The sequence below is a fragment of the Cryptomeria japonica genome, chromosome 2 (genome assembly GCF_030272615.1).
Source record: "Cryptomeria japonica chromosome 2, Sugi_1.0, whole genome shotgun sequence".
Taxonomy (NCBI): Eukaryota; Viridiplantae; Streptophyta; class Pinopsida; order Cupressales; family Cupressaceae; genus Cryptomeria; species Cryptomeria japonica.
In genome coordinates this window covers 489,459,314-489,481,201 of record NC_081406.1, presented here as the reverse complement: position 1 = coordinate 489,481,201, position 21,888 = coordinate 489,459,314, and positions in this window count along the sequence as shown.

Sequence of the window (21,888 nt, the reverse complement as noted above, 5' to 3'; positions counted from 1 at the left end):
GTGGAGGATTTCATCGCAGATGGAGAGGTACGAAAGCGGGATTTTTGATAATCCTGCAATGCCAGCCATATATTCAAACGACCATTGTCAGCATTGTGACAGTATGATCACTCCATAATCAAGGAGATCAAGGTCAATTTACATGCTTTAACAAATGAAAAATTAATATGTTAAAAATCAATACAGTCCTTCTCTAGATTAATGATTGATGATATAATTCATTCAAATTGAGAAGAGATTTTTCTGAATTGCATGTCCTATTTACTTGATAGAAGAGATAATATTGAGATGAAGCAAGAGTGGTGGTATTCTCTTTTGATAGAAACAAAACCTCAAAGTCAAATGGATTTCCTCATTTCTTTTAAAAAGTTTTCTAGTACATTATTGTAAAGGATTTAGTTGAAGCAATGTATGAACTTTTGACTCAAAATAAATTCGTTAAGGAGATGAATACTAGGCTTTTAACTCTAATTCCAAAAAAGAGGGAGAGAATGAGTTTTTTTAATTTCAATCCCATTAATTTATGTAATTCACTACATAAAATTTTATTTAAAACTTTGGCTCTTTGGCTATAAACTATTTGCCTAGGGGCTTCTAGGATGTTATCCAAATAAAGAGAGTGAGCCCCCTATTTGCCCCTCTAGCTTTATAAACCCTTTTTTCTTTGCAATTAATAATTCCATTATTATAGATTTGTGGTCATATATTAGCAAGTTGGTTGTAGGGTAGAGCAATTTGTATGTTTTACCTCAACAATCCTTTCTCATTTCATGTTGCATTTGTCATCAACTAAACTTCAAGTTTATGCTTCACAATGTACTCATTCTTATTCAATTTTGGTATGAATTTATGAGCTACGAGTACCATAAACACCCCCAATGAAAGTTGTTTAGTTTTAAAGTCAAATGGAGTTTGTGAACATCTATTCTTTGTATATGTAAAAGTGTGATCTCGGAATGATAGACTTTACATATTATTTATAATTTATTAGATCAAAGATATTTACATATAAACTAAAGAAAGGTTTTGGGTCACTCTTATTTATTCGTAGGGATTTACATCTAATTTAAGATAAAGGTTCTAAAAATGCTTTGTCCTATATGTAGCTATCAAAAAAATCAATGATCTTGTGATTTCCAAGTCCATTGTGAAGGTCCAAGAGTCAAATTTCTATTCTAGTTGTCTAGATTCTTTGTAAAACATTCAAAATTTTGAATTTGCATACATTTTCATGTGGACAGTCTCAACATTTTTTCATTATTTATTTTTTATTATTGGTAACATGAATTTTTTTAGCCTGACCCAAGTCAAGTGAGGACACAATTGGGGGCTTTATCTCTTCTATGAACACACTACAGTAACGCATATAGTCTAAACCCACAAGTTCAATATGTCAGCAAGGGCACAATGATCCAATGAGAGTTTGAAACATGCAATCACCAAAATGAGTGCCAACAATTTCAATGTGAAGATTAATACCCTTAAAAACAATAGATCAACGAAGGTACAATGCCCACGATCACACTATTTGAACCTTCATGACTACAATAATAATATCACACCACTCGTGATTTAACCATCACATATTTACATATTATTGAACTAAGATACTTTCAAAAAGTTAACTGAGATTTTCAACATAAGTAGTTTCTGTAAGACTTTTTGTTAGGCTTCCTTAAGGTCTTTCAAGGTTAGCAAAGACGTGTGGCAGTAAGATTAGATGGAATGAACATCGAGATGAGGATTTTGTGGCCCCCTTGGACAATAAGATGGTTGGAATAGGGCCTGAGTGGAACAGGAAGACATAGTTAACAACCCTGCAACGTCCTGTCATATATTCAAACGGCCATTATCAGCTTTTTGACACTCACACATCGGGCCCACCTCAAAATTGAATGAAGGAAAGCAGGCAACCATTGATGCTCATCTGTTATAAACACATGGTGGTCCATTCATGTGCCACCGCCACCCTCACCATCCCAACACATTCAAACAAATCAATCCCTGAACATAGAGACAAGTGGAAGCAATCCTATTGATCTATAGATGTGAATGACATCATGCCAAGCTCCCACATACTTTATTGTCCCACACCAGTGACCTATAATTCGACATAGCTTGTCTTGTCCTTCATCATCTATAAGAATGTTGTTATGGTGTGTAATGCCTTTTTTGTGAAGGTATGTCACAAAAACACTATCAATGTTATTCTTGTCCAAACACTTGAGTGAATAGGTGCCCTCCATTTTATAAAAGTTGGAATCAGATATAATTATATTTTTATGTAAAATGAGGAAAGAAGTTGAATTATAAAATGGATCAGTTCATTGGAGCATGGAAGATGTGGATTTAAGATTTCTTTGTAGTGAATTAGATGGAGACTAAATCTTTATTTTTATGGGTATTTTGAATCATAAAATGGATCCTTTCATCAAAGTATGAGAGATGTGTATTTATGATTTCTTTTAGTGTATTAGATGAACAATAAACTTATATTTTTATGGATATTTTAAACTTTTTGAACCATCTTTTTATGAAGCTATAGCGAGTAGTTAATGAATAAATGAAATTGATTATAAATGACTTTTATATCCTTCACCACCTAACAACTTTATCTTCCATATTCACAAGGTAACATTTATACATTTTTTCCCCCTCTTTTGAATATTTAATGAAATTGTTTTAGAATAATATAAAATTGTTGGGTTGAATAAGAGGGTTATTAAACTTTTTTTTTAATAGAGGGTTCAAATGTTCAAAACCATATAGTATATACTTTTTGTAAACTTTGTTTACGATGTACTAGTTTATATTGGATAACAATAAAAAGTGTTATTAGGTGAAAAAAGTTTATATTTTGTTATAAAATAATAAGGCTTTATTTTTTGGTAATAGTAGAGAAAAGATTATATAGAGCATCAAGGTATAATTTTGTTACAATGTTTTCACAAAGACTTAACAAGCAAGAGGCTTAACAAATATTTTGTATTTATGAGCATTTTCAATAAAACCCAACTCAAAAGTGTGGGGATGAGAAGAAAGGAACATAGGGAGGAAAGGAGGGAGTATGGAGGAAGGGGTGGTGGGGAAGGTGTAAAGCTAGATTTTTTTTTTTTTTGTGTGTGTGTGTGCATGCACTCATGCACATGCTCGTGTGTGTGTGTGTGTGTGTGTGTGTGTGTGTGTGTGTGTGTGTGTGTGAGAGAGAGAGAGAGAGAGAGAGAGAGAGAGAGAGAGAGAGAGAGAGAGAGAGAGATTTTCACTTTTTATTTTTTAAATTTTAAGTTTCTATTCCAATTCCAGTAATGTGTTATCCTTATAAATTTTTCCATGAGACAGAATTAGTAACAAAATAGTGGTTACAATATAAATATACTTTGATGCAATTATATAAGAAATACATTTTTTGTGTGGAAGGAAATAAATAGGCTACAAGATCAATTACGATGTAGTGAAAAAATAGCCAACAATTTACTTGTATCAATAAAGATGGTGTTCCTTCTTGTACCATGCCTAGTAGCTCAACATGTAAGTTTGATGACACAAACACATGTTACAGTAAAAGTTCATATTGTCTCCATTTATTTGTAAAACAATCACGATGTGTCCTAAAATGAATGTTACATAAAAGTTGGTTTGATAGAAAAGGTGGGTTATGCCAAAAACAACATTCCAAAACAAGAGACTCGTGACTAGGATAAAAATGAAAATGTTGTTTCTAGGTTTAACTGTTATACTTACACCATATCTCACTTAATTCTCCATTAAATATCCATTATGTACATTTGATTTGTAGAAAGCCAATAGGAGAGTTGGGTCTCAAATTTTGGGATCTTGTTCTAGATTATTCTAAACCTATAGACTTTATGTCTGGTGGTACACTTTATATTTATGAGTGTTTTTATTTTTTATGAGAAGCTATAGTGATTGCTTTCTTTCTTAGGAAAATCTTATTCACCAAGCATTTAGCTTGATAAATTTCTTCGAATTTCATCAAAAGATTTGCTACATTAGTCTCTTCAAATGCATTTAGCAATACGAAATCATACAAACTAAGTCTAATAAAACCCTTTTCTTTTCTATCCATCTTGTCCTAGCATTCTTTTGATGTTTGAATCCAAATACTATAGCCCATAGATCTTGGCCAAAAACTAAGACTATAGCCAAGGAATTGAATTTTCTATTTTATATAAAAAAATCATACATTTTATAATCTTAACAATATGAGAGAAATTGAGACACATATCCCAATAGTATACTTGGGTGGCTTGTTTGTTGAGCACAAAAAAATAAAGACGGTTTATATGTCTTATTTCAATTTCTAATTCAAGAGAAGGTACAAAGGAAGAAATTTCTACTTGTCTACATCTGTCAAGTATCATTGTCAAGGACAAAGTTAATTTGTGTCATGATTCAAACCATTAGTTTGAATCCCCCTAGGGAGAGACGAGAATAAGAATGAATAGAAGAATCCAAAAAAGAATACCAAAATTTGTGGTATCTTGTAGACCTAATGTTAGGTCACACACTTTAACATGAAATTGAAGAATTTGAATCTTCAGAGAAGGAGATAAGAGTAGGGCTCAACCAATAGGGGGATATATCATTTTATTTAGGTGCCTTATTCTGTTATATGATACTTGTAAGTAGATACAACATACAACACTCACACTTTTACCCACATAGGGGAAGAGCACCAGTAGCCATCATAGCTAACTTCGCACACCCACAGATCCTAAACGGTACATCGGATTTCGATTTTATTTTTTTAGTTGTCTTCTTATGCGACTTAACTGCTTATAGCTATTGATCTGGCTTCTGGGTAGTAACGATGCACATTGTGGAATCAGTTATGCGCACAAACGTCAAAAAGTACACATTTCAAAGTGTCGCCTGATACCTAACTAAAGATGTTCCAGTAACCGTCAACTCAAAATCGCTAGCACTTGTTGACAAATGTCCCAATAGTGGTGCACAAATGTTCCAATAGTGGTACACAAATGGGACAAATGTTCCAATAGTGGTACACAAATGGGACAAATGTTCCAATAGTTGTGCACAAATGGGCCAATTAATTATAAAAAATGATCGGCTATTGGTACAAAACAAATTTATTAATGGTGTTTTCACTATGACGACTATTGGGAGGTCGACATGACAATAAGGTGACGGTTATTGGAACTATGCTATCTATTGGTGCTCTTCTCCTATAACAATTATAGAATTCATTCTTCATTTTCCTTTCATTAACTTAATATGTACAACTATGAAGCTTTTGGATTTTGAAGAAGCATTTAAGGTTATTAAGTTTCATTAGGTTCAATAACTTACATAATAAGGTCTTTGGGAATTCATTTGCATAGTATTTTAGTAAGGTTTTAAGTTTCTTTGCATAATATATCATCATAGTTTGAAACAAGCTTGTACTTCAATGCAATAATTGTACTTAATTACTAAACCTCTACATTTGACGTTCAATTTAGAATATATCTTGAATGCATAGTTGCCCACAATAGTATATGCCAAACAAATTGAGTTAAAGTGATCAATCTAGGGCTTGTGTATAACATTGTGTAGATGGTTATATCAAAATGCTTTGCAATCAAGGTTACAGTAACACTACTTTGGGTCTTCTATAGTAGATATCAACAACGATTTTGTACCAATTGTAAATGTGAATAAATACATTACTGTATGTATGTCAAGAATGCTTTTACTGTAGATTATTCATTGTTCTTGTTTAGTTGTGGATTTTTTAGGATGTTATCCAAATAAATAGAGTGAGTCCCCTTGTTGTGCCTTCTAACTATATAAACCTTTTGTTCTTTAGTATTTATCATTTTATTATTATAGAGTTATGATTGTATATTAACAAGTTAGTTATAAAATAGAACATTTTTTGGGTTTTACTTCAACATCCTTCTTCATTTCATGTTGTATTTGTCATAAATGAAATCAAATTTATGCTTCACAATATATTTATTCTAAGCCAGTTTCCCTATGATTGGGAAGGCACATACCATGCATTCTCATCTCTAATCTTTCTTTTAGTATTTGCATATGTTATCTACAATTTAACCCTGCTAGTTATATAATTAATTGAATCATATTATTGGCTACAGTGAAGAGGCAGACATAAAGACCATGCATGGTATATCTATGGATCAATTTTATGGATTTGGATGTAAAGTTTTAAAGGATGTAGTGAAAAAGCTTAGAGGTATAGTTTGGTGTATTTCATCTGTGGGAATGTTATTGGTTTCTATTGTTATATCACAAGATGTGTATGCAGAATAAGATAAACATGCAAGCAATGTTCAAACCTGCAATGCCATTATATTAATTAAGCTAAAGGTTTCGTTGAATTTTTTTAACTGTTTTAGAGACTAGAGTGCACTGGATTCCAAACAAACCACCTAAAAAAATAACATTTGATTAAGATCGGATGGTTTAAATCTCATACTCTAGATTTCGATTTCTATACTTGAAAGTGTTAAACAATCAGAGTTGACTGACATTCTCTAGACTTAATATATTCCTTAATATGTGTGATTTAAAATTAAATGATTAAAAATATATTATCGTCTAATATTTTTGAACTGGATAATCATTTTTCCAAGAGAATTGAGTGCAAACTTACAAACTAGAACAACAAGTATGAAAACACTTTGAAATCTTCTCACATGAGGGGACGGTAGCCTTTTTATCAATAACCATATCACGATTTAACACACTTGCATCAGCATTTATTAATAAACTATTGTACTTTCAACCTGATTTTAATAAGCTTAGAAAGGACGTGTAGCAGTATGATAGTTGAACACAAGGCCCTGACTAGAGCAGAATATTTTGTGGCAGAAGTGTTATTAGGCAATACGATGGTTGGAAAAGGGCCTGACGGGAGCAGGAAGATTCTCTGGCAAATAGACAAGTACAATCAAAAGTTTTTTGAAATTTGAATGAAGACATGATTAGGTCATATATTCAAATGCCCATTCTTAAGATTGTATTAACTGCATACATGGAACCCACCTCAAGATTGATTGAATGGAGCAACCAATCTGATCCACATATACAGAGAGAATACAACTCATTCTTGCCACTTCGTTATAAACACATGGTGGTCCTGGATCCAATCTAACTACTTATATGACATCATGCCCAGATACCACAGTGAATTAAATTGTACCGATTCATCAGCTTCCTTAGCTAGGACACAATTAGTCAACATAGCATGCCCTTCATCATTTACAACAATATTGTTGGGTTTTAGATGGATGCGTCTATTCTGGTTCCAAAATGGTAGTACGGATTGACTAACACACGTGTTAGTCGCACATTTTACACTGTCGATTTTGCAATAAACGACTGTGATTGACTATCACGTCGCTATCATGCTGTACTAACGATCTGTTTTGGAGCCAGAATAGCTTCAGCCGTTTTAGATATGGGTGTAGGGGAGAGGATTTATTGGTTGTGTATTTATAATTTTGGGTTTCTCAAATATTTATGTAGAAATTTCAAATCAATTTCAATTTTTTACATCAGCTTATTTGGTAAATCCCTTCCTTATAACTATGGTTTCAGGGCCACATCATCAAATATGATGCCACATCAGCATGTTTTTTGTCAAGGTGTCTAAAACAGCGTCAAAAAGGGTGAGACCAATAATAGTGCAAAAGAGGCCACCATACTTATGCAGCTGATGTGACATCACATGATTGACTGCTTTTTACAACTAAGGGTGCATTTCATTCCATTATGGATAGTCATCATAGCAATAACAACTTTAAAGTCGCAACTATTGGTGTAATGCTGTCAAAAAAATTGGACATTAAATCAACAAGTATGAGTATTAAATCAACAACTACTATCACAACAATTGGAACACGTTCAACTATTGAGTCCTCTCCTCTATAATGCCATTTTTGTGAGCAACAAAAACTATTAATGTTATTCCTTGACTAAATTTGAATAACATGCATTTATTAAAGCTAAAATTAAATATACTTTATCTTTTATGTATGTGAAACATATTTATTCATAAAAAAAAAATCTATTTCAATATATTTTTTGATTTCTATTGATGTCAAAAGAAGCATATTTATTGATTTCTATTGATGTCAAAAGAAGCATATTTGTTGATTTCTATAGATATCAAAAGAGGCATGTATGGTGTATCAAACATAATAGTAAAATTTAAGGATATATCACTATTAAAAAAAAGGTTTGAGGGGTTAAAAGAAGAATTAAAACTTCTCAACTTATTGCTTTATTTCAAAATCTCATGTACCAGAAAATAATGGTGGTGGGAGTATATATAATTTTCAAATGAATGAAGTAATCCAAATTGATATAGAGATTTAAAAAGATTGTTGGAAAGAGCAATACAAGCTAAAATCAATATTTATTAGCATATAAAAAGAAAAACATGGTTCATTCGGCATGAATGAAGCAATTGAGGATAAATGTTTATTGATTGATTTTCTCTCGATTATTACAAAGAAGAAATATCTAGATCGAATTGGTTGAAAGAAGGGAATAGGAAAAGAAAAATCATTTGACATGTCTTCTACAAAAATCAACAAATAAAATCAAGATCAAGGCCAATTGACAAGTTTTAACAAATGAAAACTCAGTCTGGGAAAAAGCAATAGTTATTGTTATAGTTTTTGGATTAGATTGTGTGAGTTTGTTTGCATCAACATTTTGAATCACAATCAATGATCCATCATCTGAATGAAAGAAAGCTCATGAAGTATCTTTTAAGGAAGGCTAGATCTGCAACCTTCCTTGTAAGTTTGATCTTGAGCAATTCTAGTTGTTTGGATTTTCACCAAATTTCCCTCCCATGAAGGGTTTAAATTAAAGATTTGTTTTCCAGAATCCATAATACTTTTTGTTATGGCTTCTCGATTAGATTTTGTGAGTTAGTTTGCATCAACGTTTCAGATCACACTTTGTGTATTGGCATTCTACACTCTTATGAGAATAGTTGATGTTGTCATTGATGGCAACCAACTGGCAACTCACTGGCAATTGGTTTCTACATGCCTGACATCACAAACTTCATACACTAGCAAGCACTTCACCGACATTCAGATTACATCGGCAACAAAGCATACATACACTCCAGCCGACATGGGATAAAGTTTTGTTTATATGAATTGTTTTATAATGTAATTATCTTTTGTAAGCCGACATGGTATATTGTAAAAGAATCATATATGTATGAGATCTTATAGGTCATTTTGATAGGAGAAAAAAGTTGTATGAGAGGGATAGAGAGTGAGACCTTTTATTGTATAAGGTGATATAGTTGACAACGAAGGTTTTGGTTATAGACTGAGCTTAAACTGGTACTGAACTTGGCATGAGAGATGTTGTTTTGAGCAGTACATTGTATTGGATTTGTTAATCCATTTTGTAGTCAATGTGACTCTTTACTGAGCAGTGAGCTCTAGGCTATTGGCCTCCCTGCATGTGCAGGCCCCTTATTGTAAGTAGTATTTATTCATTGGCTAGTGAGTAAATATTGTGGGTCACAAATCCCACCGAGGTTTTTCCCACACCGGGTTTCCTCGTTAAATATCTTGTGTTATGGTGTCTTTCTATGCTATCTCTATTATTTCTGTTTATTGCAATACTTCGTATTTAGCAGTACACTATTTTGGGATGCAAAGTTATAAATAAGTTTAAATATTCTGCTAACCAATTAGACACTGATTCACCCCCCTCCCGCACCCCCCCCCCCCCCCCCCCTTCAGTGTATTTGGGACTGTCATTGAATCTAACATTATGATCCATCATCAGGATGAAAAAAAGCTCATGAAGTAGCAATAGTGTTCTTCTCTAGATTACTAATTGGTGATTGAGTTTTCCTTCAAGTTGAGAAAAGTTTTTTTATTGACATGCCCTATTTACTTAATAGAAGAAATAATACTAGCATTCTCTCCCATATCACAGGGGATGGAGTAAGAGAAGTGGTATTCTCTTTTGGGTGAAACAAAGCTTAAAAGTCAAATAGATTTATTCCCCCTTTTTATTCATTATTTTGTTCAAACTTTAAATCACATCCTCATCTCAACTATTCAATTGCAAAGAATAAAAGTGTTGGCATTATGTTGTCATTGATGTCAACCGGCAAGTAAGTATTGGAAACCGATATGAAATGTCAATCAACAGGTATGTTCCCGGTATGTGCATAAGACAAACCAACATAGTGAATGGTTACTGGATCACATGAAGTATGGACACAAAACCAGAAGCATTCCAAGTCAATATGATATACCAGTAGGGTATATGAATCGGTAAAACACCGGTCGCGTGTCTTGATCGGTAAATGAACTCAAACCGGCATAGCAGACTGGGTTGAGTTGGATGGTGTCTGAGGATGATATGTAGATTCCATGTGGTAGGAAAACTGTCCTTTGACATGATAGGTGATGAGAAGGTCAACTCTAAATAAGGAACTCGTGAATCATGGGTCAATGACATAAGAAGTGCGGCTCGAGGTGGATCGAGATGCAAAAGATTTTGAGATAAATCAAGTAGGACAATCCGATCTTTGTGCTTGATGGTAAAAGGAAACAACTGAGGCATTAATAGTGAATGACAGAGCAAGGCCAAAAAATAAGTTGTAGGTCGCTAAATATAGAAAGCACGTACGGATGTCATCAGAAATGGTGCTGGTGTTAGATCTACTGCAGATAATCAAATGAGGAGAGGAGATCCAATTATATTTGATAAAGATTTACTTGATGGAGAAAAAACCTAACGTGCCTAGTTTGAATGTAGGTTTTGGCAGGAACAATCAAGTATAAATATGCAGACTGCAGACTTAAGCTGATGATGCTTGATGCCGACAAAAATAGAGTAACTGAGAGAGCAAAGAGTGATTAGAGAGAAGATCAAAAGCATTTGAGTGTTGGAGTTGTTTGATAGAAATGTAGAACCGGTAGAATGTTTATCAGAGGTTTTATCGGTAAGGTTAGAGCAACCGGCAAGCTGCCAAATAGAACTATAATTGTGTGAATCGACAAGGGAGATTCAGGAAGAAAGTCAGAAGGCGAAGGTGATAAGAGAGTGTACCGGTGAAGGGTATGCAATACATAATCATGGCAGAAAGGGTATAAACAAAGAACAGAAAACCGTCTGATAACTGAGCAAGGGAGAGCCAGTTGAGAAGAGTTAAATCGATGAAGTATTTTGATTGCAAGAGTTACAAAACTCATTTGTAACAAGACTACAACTATTGTATTAATCTGATCTATTGTATATCATTGAATTGGAGCTCGGTGCAGGGGTTGGTGCTCCTTGGGTTAGTGCCCTAAGATCAGGGGTTGGTGCTCCTTGGATTGGTGCCCTAAACTTTGTAATCAGTGTTTATTGTGGGGATGGATTGGAGCAGTAGTCTCCGACAACATTTCTCACTGAGGTTTTTCCCACATTGGGTTTTCCTCGTATATTCGGTGTTATGTGTTGAGTATCTTTGTGTGTTTGCATTTGATCACTTTCCTTAGCTCACCGGTATATCCTCCTTGTGTCTGATTTGCTAATCGGTACCAAGAGTTTGGTTTTAAAAGTTTATAATATTGGGTACCACTGATTCACCCCCTCTCTCAGTGGTACATTGTGTTCAACAATTGGTATCAGAGCCTAGGTTCTTGGTCAGATAAGATTTCTCTAGCTTGGGTAGATTCTAGTCTTTGAACACAATGCCAAGAAATGAGTCATCCTCCTCTTTTAAAGCTCTCATATTTGATGGAACCAATTATGCATTTTGGTGCAAAAGAATGGAAACATATCTGTCCTCTCTAGGATTTGATGTTTGGATGTCTGTAAAGAATGGGTATACTGTCCCCAGTGTTCCTCCCACTGACCCGGATGCCAAGAAGGAGTATGAGAACAATGCAAAGGCTAAACATTCTATTCTTAGTGGGTTTTCCGATAATGAGTTTGTCAAGGTCATGCACTGCTCATCTGCCAAGGAGACTTGGGATAAATTACAAAGTTTATTTGAAGGAGATGCCAAAGTCAAAGAGCCCAAGCTGAAATCACTAAGAGGCCAGCTTGAAGGCTTGAAGATGAAATATGAAGAAAAGATTGCAGACTACCTTCACAGAGTAGATGAAACTGTGAACACCATTAGAGGACTTGAAGAGGAAATTTCTAATGAAATTATTGTCAAAAAGGTACTTAGATCACTCACATCTAAGTATGATATTAAGGTCTTTGCTATAGAGGAATCCAAAGATCTAAAAACCTTCACAATGGATGAGTTATTTGGCTCCTTAACTTCTTATGAGATGAGGACAACCAGAGAAGGATCTTCAAGGAAAGAGGCGGCTTTCAATTCCACCAAAAAGGGAAAGGAAGAGGTTTCTCATAAATGATCCAATGGAGACTTGGTTGTAGAGGTAGAAAAATTTTTTAGAAAGATCAAGAGAGGATCTAGTAAGTATAAAGGAAAGTTGCCACTCAAATGTTTCAACTGTGGTAAAAAGAACTTTTTGCTGCAAAATGTCCTTACAGTGAAACAGGTTGAGATGAGAAAAGGAGCTCTGGTAAATCCTTCGATAAAGACAAAGAAAAGAAAGTTTACCAGCAAGGAAAAAGAAGCTACTGAAAGCAGAATAGCCTATATACCATTGACGATTATGCCACAGATTAAGAGAGTGCATCAGAAGACGACTGCCATGAATGTGAAAGAGAAGTTAATCTCTTTATGGCACTAGATGAATCGGTTGTGGAAGATGAGGAAGATGAAGACATTGAAGCTGAAGTGGATCTAGAAGGCGAGCTCATAAGTGCTCTTGAGGAGTTAAGTAAGACAAGAAGAGAAATCAAGAAAGTCAAGCTTGTTGCAGTAGAAGAACAAGATCACCTGAAGCAATCCCTGGATGAGTCCAATCAAGTGATTTCTGACTTAAAACTCCAGTTGGAAGAAGCCAAGAGGATATGTGAAGTTACATCCTCTGATTTGATGAAGAAGGAGAAGGTGCATCAGAATTTGGAAGAAGAAAATTGTAAAGCTCAGAAAGGAGCTTGAAAAGAGTAAGGATGAATAGAAAATACAAAGCAAGTATGAGGGAAATCGTGAAACTTTGGACAAGATGTTGAACAATCAAAAACATTCAAAAGATATTGGTGGCTTGGGATTTGAAGAAGGACAAAGTTCCAACAACAAAGACATTCGGTAAGGAGATACAGTTCGCTTCTTCAAGTGAAAGTAAAGAGAAGAAAATCTTTACATTCAACAAAGATACCAACAAGAAGACCTATGCTAAGGCTACAAGAAATTGGCCTGTGAACCGGTATGCTCAAAACCGGAGTGCTCACACACCATACCGGTATGCAAATCATAAAAGCAAGCCTAAGGTGGATAGTGAAGGATTCACTAGAATAACCAGCATGAGAGGAAGACATCCGGTGAGACAAAGGTTTGCCAGTTCAAAGCAACAAGATTGGTATGTACCCAATTTCCATGGTTACTGCTATCGGTGTAATAAGTTTCGACATAGAGTTGCAGATTGTAGACTGATGAATAAGCCCAATGTGAGTTATGAAAATAGAAACTCTTTTGCTACACTTTGGGAGATGAATGTCATCTCCTATCAATGTAATGGATCGGGTCATAGGAGTTATGAGTGTAGGAGAAGTCAATCGGTTTCCTACAATAATTTTTCAAACTCATCATTTAATATGAATATAAAGTATTATAGTTGTCATGAGCTTAGACATATTGCAAAGCATTGTAAAAACATGAAAATCAAGCAGAAGAGGACAACTCTTGAACAGGAACCGGTAGCTAAACCAGAGCATAAAATTGCATTTGACAAAAAGAAGGAAACTCAACCAGTTTGGGTTGAGAAATAAAAGGACAAAGCATAATCAAGTCTAATAGTGCAGACTGCCCTACATGTAGAAAGAAGAAACTTGTGGGATGTAGACAGTGGTTGTTCCAACCACACGACCGGTGATAAAAAGAAATGTATCAAGCTTGAAGATTGGAATGGTGGCTCAGTGAGGTTTGGAGACAACTCATCTATCAAGATAAAGAGAAAAGGTAGTCTAAATATTGATGGCAAACTAAAAGCACGTGATGTATATAATGTGGAAGGCCTGAAGCATAATTTGTCGAGTGTGAGTTAGATGTGTGACAAAGGTTATAAATTCACCTTTGATTCTACCGGTTGCCAAATAAAGAAGGAGAGTACCGGTCAGGTTGTAGCAGAAGGCAAGAGGAAAGATGCAAATATATACAATTTGAAAGAATGTTTTGAATCCCAATGCATGTTGGGACAAGTGGATGAAAGCTGGTTGTCGCACATAAGATTAGGCCACATAAATTTTGATAATCTAGTTGTAGTAAGCCAAAAGGGTTGTGTGATAAATATACCAACCCTCATCAAATTGGTAAGCACATTTTGTGATGAATATGTGAAAGGAAATCAGACTAAAGTGAGCTTCAAGACAAAAGAACATAACACCTCAAAACCACTTCAACTTGTACATCCAGATCTATTTTGTCCGACTAGGACAAGAGCTCTTGTCGGTGAGAGATACTTTATGCTCTTCATTGATGACTATTCAAGAATGACATGGGTCACTTTCCTACAAGATAAATCACAAGCATTTGATAGATTGAATATCTTCTGGAAGATGGTAGAAAAGGAAAGTGGATGCAAGATGAAATGCCTAAGATCCGACCGGGGTGGAGAGTTCACATCAAATGAGTTTGAAGATTACTATGAGGGACATGGAATTAGAAGACAATACTCAGCCCCTAGGACACCACAACAAAATGGTGTGGTAGAAAGGAAGAACATGATAGTCAAGGAGATGGCCAGAACCATGTTGAATGAGGCAAGTTTTCTGGATATGTATTGGAAGGAAGCGGTTCATACTGCAACATATACTTTGAACTGGGTTCAACTAAGAAAAAACAACAGGATGACACCTTATGAATTGTGGTATGACCAGAAACCATCAGTCAAGTACTTCAAGGTGTTTGGGAGTAAATGCTTCATTGAAAATAGATCAGGATGGCTTGGGCAGCTTTGATTCCAAAAGTGATGAAGTTATTTTCCTTCGTTAATCAACTCACAGTAAGGCCTACAAATGCTACAACAAAAGACTAAGAAGAGTTATTGAGAGTGTGCATGTAAGAGTTGATGACAATATGCATAAAGGAAGACAAGCACAAATGAAACGATATGATGATTCTAGTGATGAAGGTGAAGAAGCTCAGTCAAACAATAAACTGAAAGAAGCATTCAATAAGGTCCCTAACCGGTATGTGCAAAAAAACCACTCGGAAGAGCAGATTTTGGGTAACAAGAGTGATGGTATGCAGACTAGAAGAAGACTTGTCTGGAATGATGAACAAGTCAATTTCTGCCTCATGACTGAAATGGAACCTAAGACATTTAATGAGGCCAACAAAATTCAGAAATGGATGGATGCAATGGAAGAGGAACTACAATAGATTGAAAAGAATAAGACTTGGGAATTAGTTCCTAGACTAGTTGATAAGAATGTCATTGGTAAAAAGTGGGTATACCGAAACGAGATGAATGAATAAGGGAAGATTGTGAGGCGCAAAGCAAGGTTAGTTTGCAAAGGATATTCTCAAGTAGAAGGTATTGATTTTGAAGAAACATTTGCACCAATGGTTAGACTAGAAGCTATTAAGATGTTTCTTATTTTCTCTGCCTACAAGGGTTATAAAGTTTATCAAATGGATGTCAAATTTGCTTTCCTAAATGGAAATTTAGAAGAGGAAGTATACATGGAACAACCGGAAGATTTTTTGCTACACGATAATGAAACCTTTGTGTGTTAGTTGAATAAAGCATTGTATGGGTTGAAGCAGGCTCCTAGAGAATGGTACTCTAGACTAGATAGGTATCTAAAGGAGCAAGGTTTTAGAAAAGGAAGTGCAAACAATAATTTGTATGTTAAAATATAAGGCAACCACATGATTATTGTGGTTGTGTATGTGGATGACATCATTTTTGGAGGTAACAAGGACACTCTATGCAAGGACTTTGCTGATCAGATGAAAACAAAATTTGAGATGTCCATGCTTGGAGAGTTGTCATTTTTTCTTGGTTTGCAGGTCTCACAACAAGACAAGGGAATTTTTGTCTCTCAAACCAAGTATGCCCAAGACATGTTGAATAAATTCCAAATGGAAGACAACAAACTGATAAGTACCCCCATGGTGACTAGATGCAAGTTGAGCAAGGTGTATGAATCACCGGTAGCAGATCAGACAATGTATAGATCCATGATTGGCAGTTTGTTATATCTTACTACTTCTAGACTGGATATAGTGCAGGCAGTATGCATGGTGGCTAGATTTCAAGCCGCACCCAAACAGTTACATGTAGATGCAATCAGGAGGATATTCTGGTATATACAAGGGACACTTGATTATGGACTATGGTATCCCAAGAAAGGGGATTTTATCTTGCATGCCTACATTGATGCCAATTGGGCAGGCTGCATTGATGACTAGAAGAGCACAAGTGGTGGTGCATTCTTCCTAGGTAACTGGTTAGTCTCATGGCACAACAAGAAGCAAGATTCAATTTCTCTATCTACTGCTAAGGCATAATATATTGTTGCTACCACATGTTATTCTCAGGTGCTATGGATGAATAAAACCTTTAAGGATATTCAAGTAGAGATGTCTGACCCCATTTCCATCCAGTGTGACAATTCCAGTGCAATTAACATATCAAAAAATTTGGTTATGCACTCAAGGAAAAATCATATTGCGATCAAATATCATTTTTATCAGGGAGAAGGTGGTAGATCAGGAAGTCAAGGTAGAGTATGTCCCTACAGGTGAACAAGTGGCTGATATCTTCACCAAGCCTCTATCGGTAAGCATTTTTGAGTATCTGAGACACAAGTTAGGACTAGTATCACTTGCTTCATGCACTTAAATGTCTATGGAGATCTATGGTTTAGGGGGAGTTCATTGTAAAATCTCCCATATCTTAGACCATGTGCTGGACACAGGGGGAGATCAAGTGATTATATTGCAATACCGACATGCGTGAGATTTTGGGTAGTACTCATTGGTCCTCATTTGAAAGTTCCTTCAATTTCCATTCAATTTGTACTTTAATAACAATCACAATTCGACCACCGGGTGAAAGGAACACTAGACAGGTGTATTGGAAGACCAAACTATAGAAGAAGGAAATTTTTGTAGGAATACCCAAGAGAATTTCATGATTACGAGAATCTACTTTCCCAATTGGTAGCGCTCATAGTACAATCACATTTGATTCATATGAGTAATTTATGTCTATTGGTGTCTCTATCCTCCATCTTATATGTTGTTGGTTGAGTTGATAGTGGTCAAAGGGGGAGAATACATTGTATAACCAGTGGATAATGAATTAAATGGAGGGATGCCCCGACCCTTTGTAATTGTTGTCAAAGGGGGAGAATGGTCAATCGGGTTGGGTGAAGGAACGAAGTGTGTTGACATAAATGCCAAAGGGGGAGATTGTTGGCATTGTGTTTTCATTGATGTCAACCGGTATCAGATGATAACCGACAAGTAAGTATTGGAAACTAGTATAAAATGTCAATCGATAGGTATGTTCTCGGTATGCAGATCTATTGCAGAAGACTAACCAACAGAGTGAATGGTTGTTGGATCACATGAAGTATGGACACAAAACCAGAAGCATTCCAAGTCAATATAATCTACCGATCGAGTATATGAACTAGTAAAACACTGATCGTGTGTCTTGGTCAGTGGATGAACTCAAAATGACATAGCAGACTAGGTTGAGTTGGATGGTGTTTGAGGATGACACGTAGATTCCATGTGGCAGGAAAACCATCCATTGACATGATAGGTGATGAGCAGGTCGACTTTAAATAAGGAATCTGTGAATCTGATAGTCTTATAAAGCACTGAGCAGGGGGGGTGAATCAGTGATAGCAAAAACAATACCACTTTAAACATACATTGGTAAAAATAGTTAACCAGTTTACTAAAAACTATGCATACAATCCAATTGATATAAAAGCATCCAAAACAAGTAAAACATTCACCATAACACAAGTGTTTATACATGGAAAACCCAACTGGGAAAAACCACGGTGAGATGGGACTCACAAGTTAACAATTTGCAATAATAGGTAGCTGACCGGTTAAGGTCTGCAAAGTGTTCTGCTAGGAGCGAATCCTGTTAAAGATCCCAAAGCCCTGTTAGGAGCTATACCTTGTTAAAGGTAGTACCCTATTAGGATTAATCTTAGTAGAGGATTTCAAACCCAAACTAATGGATCACCTAGTTAGAGGATTTGTACAATAAATCTTGTTAGAGCTTACCCGGTTAGGGGATTTAACTGTTGTAGTGATAAGAAAACAATAGGTGGTATGATCTAAAAATAACACATCTTGCTTGTATAGATCCTTTTCTACTCACTCAATATTGCATCACCGACATACTCTGCAACTCCTTCAATAAATCACATCAACTCATCACTTGTATCTCGCATCATAAAAACAATTCATCACAATGTCATTTTATAGACATTAGATTTCATGTCGGCTCAGGAACCTCATCACAATTTCCTAGGTTCAGTGTATCTAGACAATCTTACATAGTACATCCCATATTACCACCAAATCTTTCGATTAGGGATAGCTCATCATGACCAGTGATAACTCATCACACAATCAATGAAACCAGTTGGAACACTGATACCAGTTAAGAGTTAACCTCTTCCAACTCATAGACTAATTGTCCTCCATTTGCCTCCTTGTTGATCTTCGCAGTATCTCCAAACTAGTGTAAGTAAAAATGAACAAAACCAATTGTTATTCTTGCATATACCGGTTGTCTACATATACTGGTTAGACACCTTCAAACTGATTGGACTTTTCTATACATATGATAGTGGTTTGCAATACTAATACTTAGGAGTAGTACCGGTTTGTCTTAGCTAAGATGACTATGACAATGTGAACATGTGTGTGTGTGTATGTGTCATCAATGACAACACATAAAGTCATCCATTACAAAAATCATCATCAAGCCAACAATCTCCCCCTTTGGCATTGAAGGCAACACTTAGAAAATTTTACAACTTTACAACTAGGTGTTCTTACAAAAATTGTACATACATATTTCTACTCCCCCTTAATAGTACATACAAAATTTCACAACACATACATATTTCTACTCCCCCTTTGACAACAATGCCAAATTGAAAAGTAAAGTACATATATATTATATCAAAATTTGCATTAAAAACTACATATACATAAATATAAGAGTTTTTCAAGGAGTGTTCATTGCAATTTTCAAGAAAATGTCACTGAAAGTAATCTTCATTTGTGTAAAATCATTATCCCATGTTTCCAATAATGTTTCAGTGATCTCAATAGATGTCATAACTTGTGCAGTAAATTCTTCCATTGCATCCACTGTGCTTATCTCTGGGGTCACCAAAACTTCTTTTGAATCCTTGTACGCCCTTTGTAAGATGTCCACTTTTGGACTCAACTAGTTCTTTCATGGATCTCAGCCGCTTAGCCTGTTCAAAATCATAAGCATCTAACCGATGTTGCAAAGCATCAACTAATTTGCCAAAATCTAAGGCTGAATCATGTAAAGGTATGTAAGCATTACATATCCTCTCTAGTTCCTTTTCTGTCTCTTCTCGCCTCTTCTTCAAATCAGAATAGAAAAATAAAATGTTAGATGTATAGGCCAAAATCCTTCCTCCAGTTTCAACAACTGTTCCCAAAAGATCTTTATTTACAGATAAAGCAATCTTCCCTTTATCAATATCTATCAATAATTTCTCTCCCCTCTTCTTTCTATAATTATTTTCAACTAAGGTATGTGTTGCTTCTTCAAGTGATTTCAGTTCGTCAATAGCATCAGCAACCAACTGGCCAAGCTTGCCAATAGGGGTAGACATATTGGCAATGTCAGTCTCTGGTAGGAGACTTGACAGAATGTCAACAACAGTTTGTATAGTTTCTACTTCTTTTCTCTTCTCTTTTAGCCTTTTCTTTTGAGCCTGGGATTGCATCACTATAGCAATCTCCATTAGTTCATATGCACTCATATTATCTAAATCTATAGGCTCTTTAGTATTTATTGATTCATCCTCATCATCAGTTTGTTGCTTCACCTTTGCTTTTTCCTTTCCATCTTTTTCTCTATTATCTTCTCCTTTGTTTTCTCTTTCTCTTCATCCTTTTTCTTTCCAGTCTCCTTCTCTTCAACCTCTTTCTCTGGTTTCTCTTTCTTTGCCTCTGTTTGTTTCTCCTATGTAGCTGTAGTAACCGGTGATAGTTGATTTTCAACATGGTGTTCTTTTTCTAGTGGTGGTTGAATATCCACACTTGGTTCATTGACTGATGTTTCAGTTGCTTCTTGTGTATCAGTAATGTCCGGTTGTTGTACAATTTCCTTAATTGGTTCAATGACATTACCAGTGGTATCAATAGTACCCTGTATTTCTTCAGCATCATCTACAAAGAAAATAATCAGTGGAGAAGTGGTGTCATCATTATTCTTAACAAGATAGATAACATCCAGTGTAATAAACTCTTCAGCATCTAGCTACAGTGGAGCTTCAATCTCTATTTCGTCAGGTTTATTTTTATGAGACTTCAATTGCTCATTCATCCTTTGAATGTCTTTAGCTATCCGGTGAGTATCATCTTCAACAGGTTGAATCTTTCCATCCAATAACTTCAGTCTTCTTGTCTTAGAATGAAACTATCCTTTGAACGTAGCAAGCAATTCTAATAATTCATCTCTAGGTAACTCAAAAAAATATTGAATGAAAACTCTATCAATAATTTCTTGATCCTATTCTACAACCACTTTCCATTTATTTTCAAGAATATAATACAAAAAATCAGAAATGTCATTTTCAGTATCTTGAGGCAACCGATTGTATTTTCATAGATGGTTGATTACCTCTTGAACAATTTGTTGTTTTTGTCCTTCATCAAATAAATCAAAATACTCTTTCACATTATCAAACCGTTTCCTCCCTAGTGTTTTTAATGTCCTCTCAAAATCATTCATTGGTTTGTATGATGTAACATTAATAGGAGTACTTTGCTTTGAAATGTCTCCTTTTGGTTTGGATTTCTTACCAGTCAATTTCATCTTCTTTGGTTCCTCTTCAGTGTTAGTATCCTCAGATTCTGCTTGAAGAATGAGATGCCTACCTCTCTTCTTTGTTGCAGTCTTCTTCTTTGCATATACTTTGGGTACTAGTTCCTTTTTGACTTGAATACTTCTTGTCACCCTTGTACCGATGGTCATTGAAGTTGCTTGCTCCACTTTCTTCTTTTTCTATTTGGCCCTACTGGGTTGAGTAGGCACATTCCTTTCCTGGTAAGTTCCCAGTCTTTTCTTCTTTTTATCCTTAGGAGATGCCAAAAGTTTGTTGGCATAACCAATTAGTAAGTCATAGTTGACTTCATAGCTCATTTCTTCAATCTCTTCTTCCCTAGGTTCAACGGCCTCCATAAGGCAAAAGTCAGTGGTTACAGTGAAATATATATCTTTTTCAAAGTGTTTCACCACTTTATCAGGTATCCTTAACGTCATGCTCATCTTCTATTGAAACTCACTAAAATATCTATTCATGGCAACATGAATGTGTTCTTTACATCCTTAATGCTATTTTTTATTTGAGCGGTAATCGGTATGCCCTTCAACCATTGAATGTCACCATTTCCTGATATGAAATTATGAAAATAGAGGAATAGACCAATCAATAGTTGACCATATTTTAACTTTTGACTATTGTCATTCTTCATTGATTTTAAGCTCAACATCAATTGGCTTCTCATTGCCTCACACAAGTCATAAT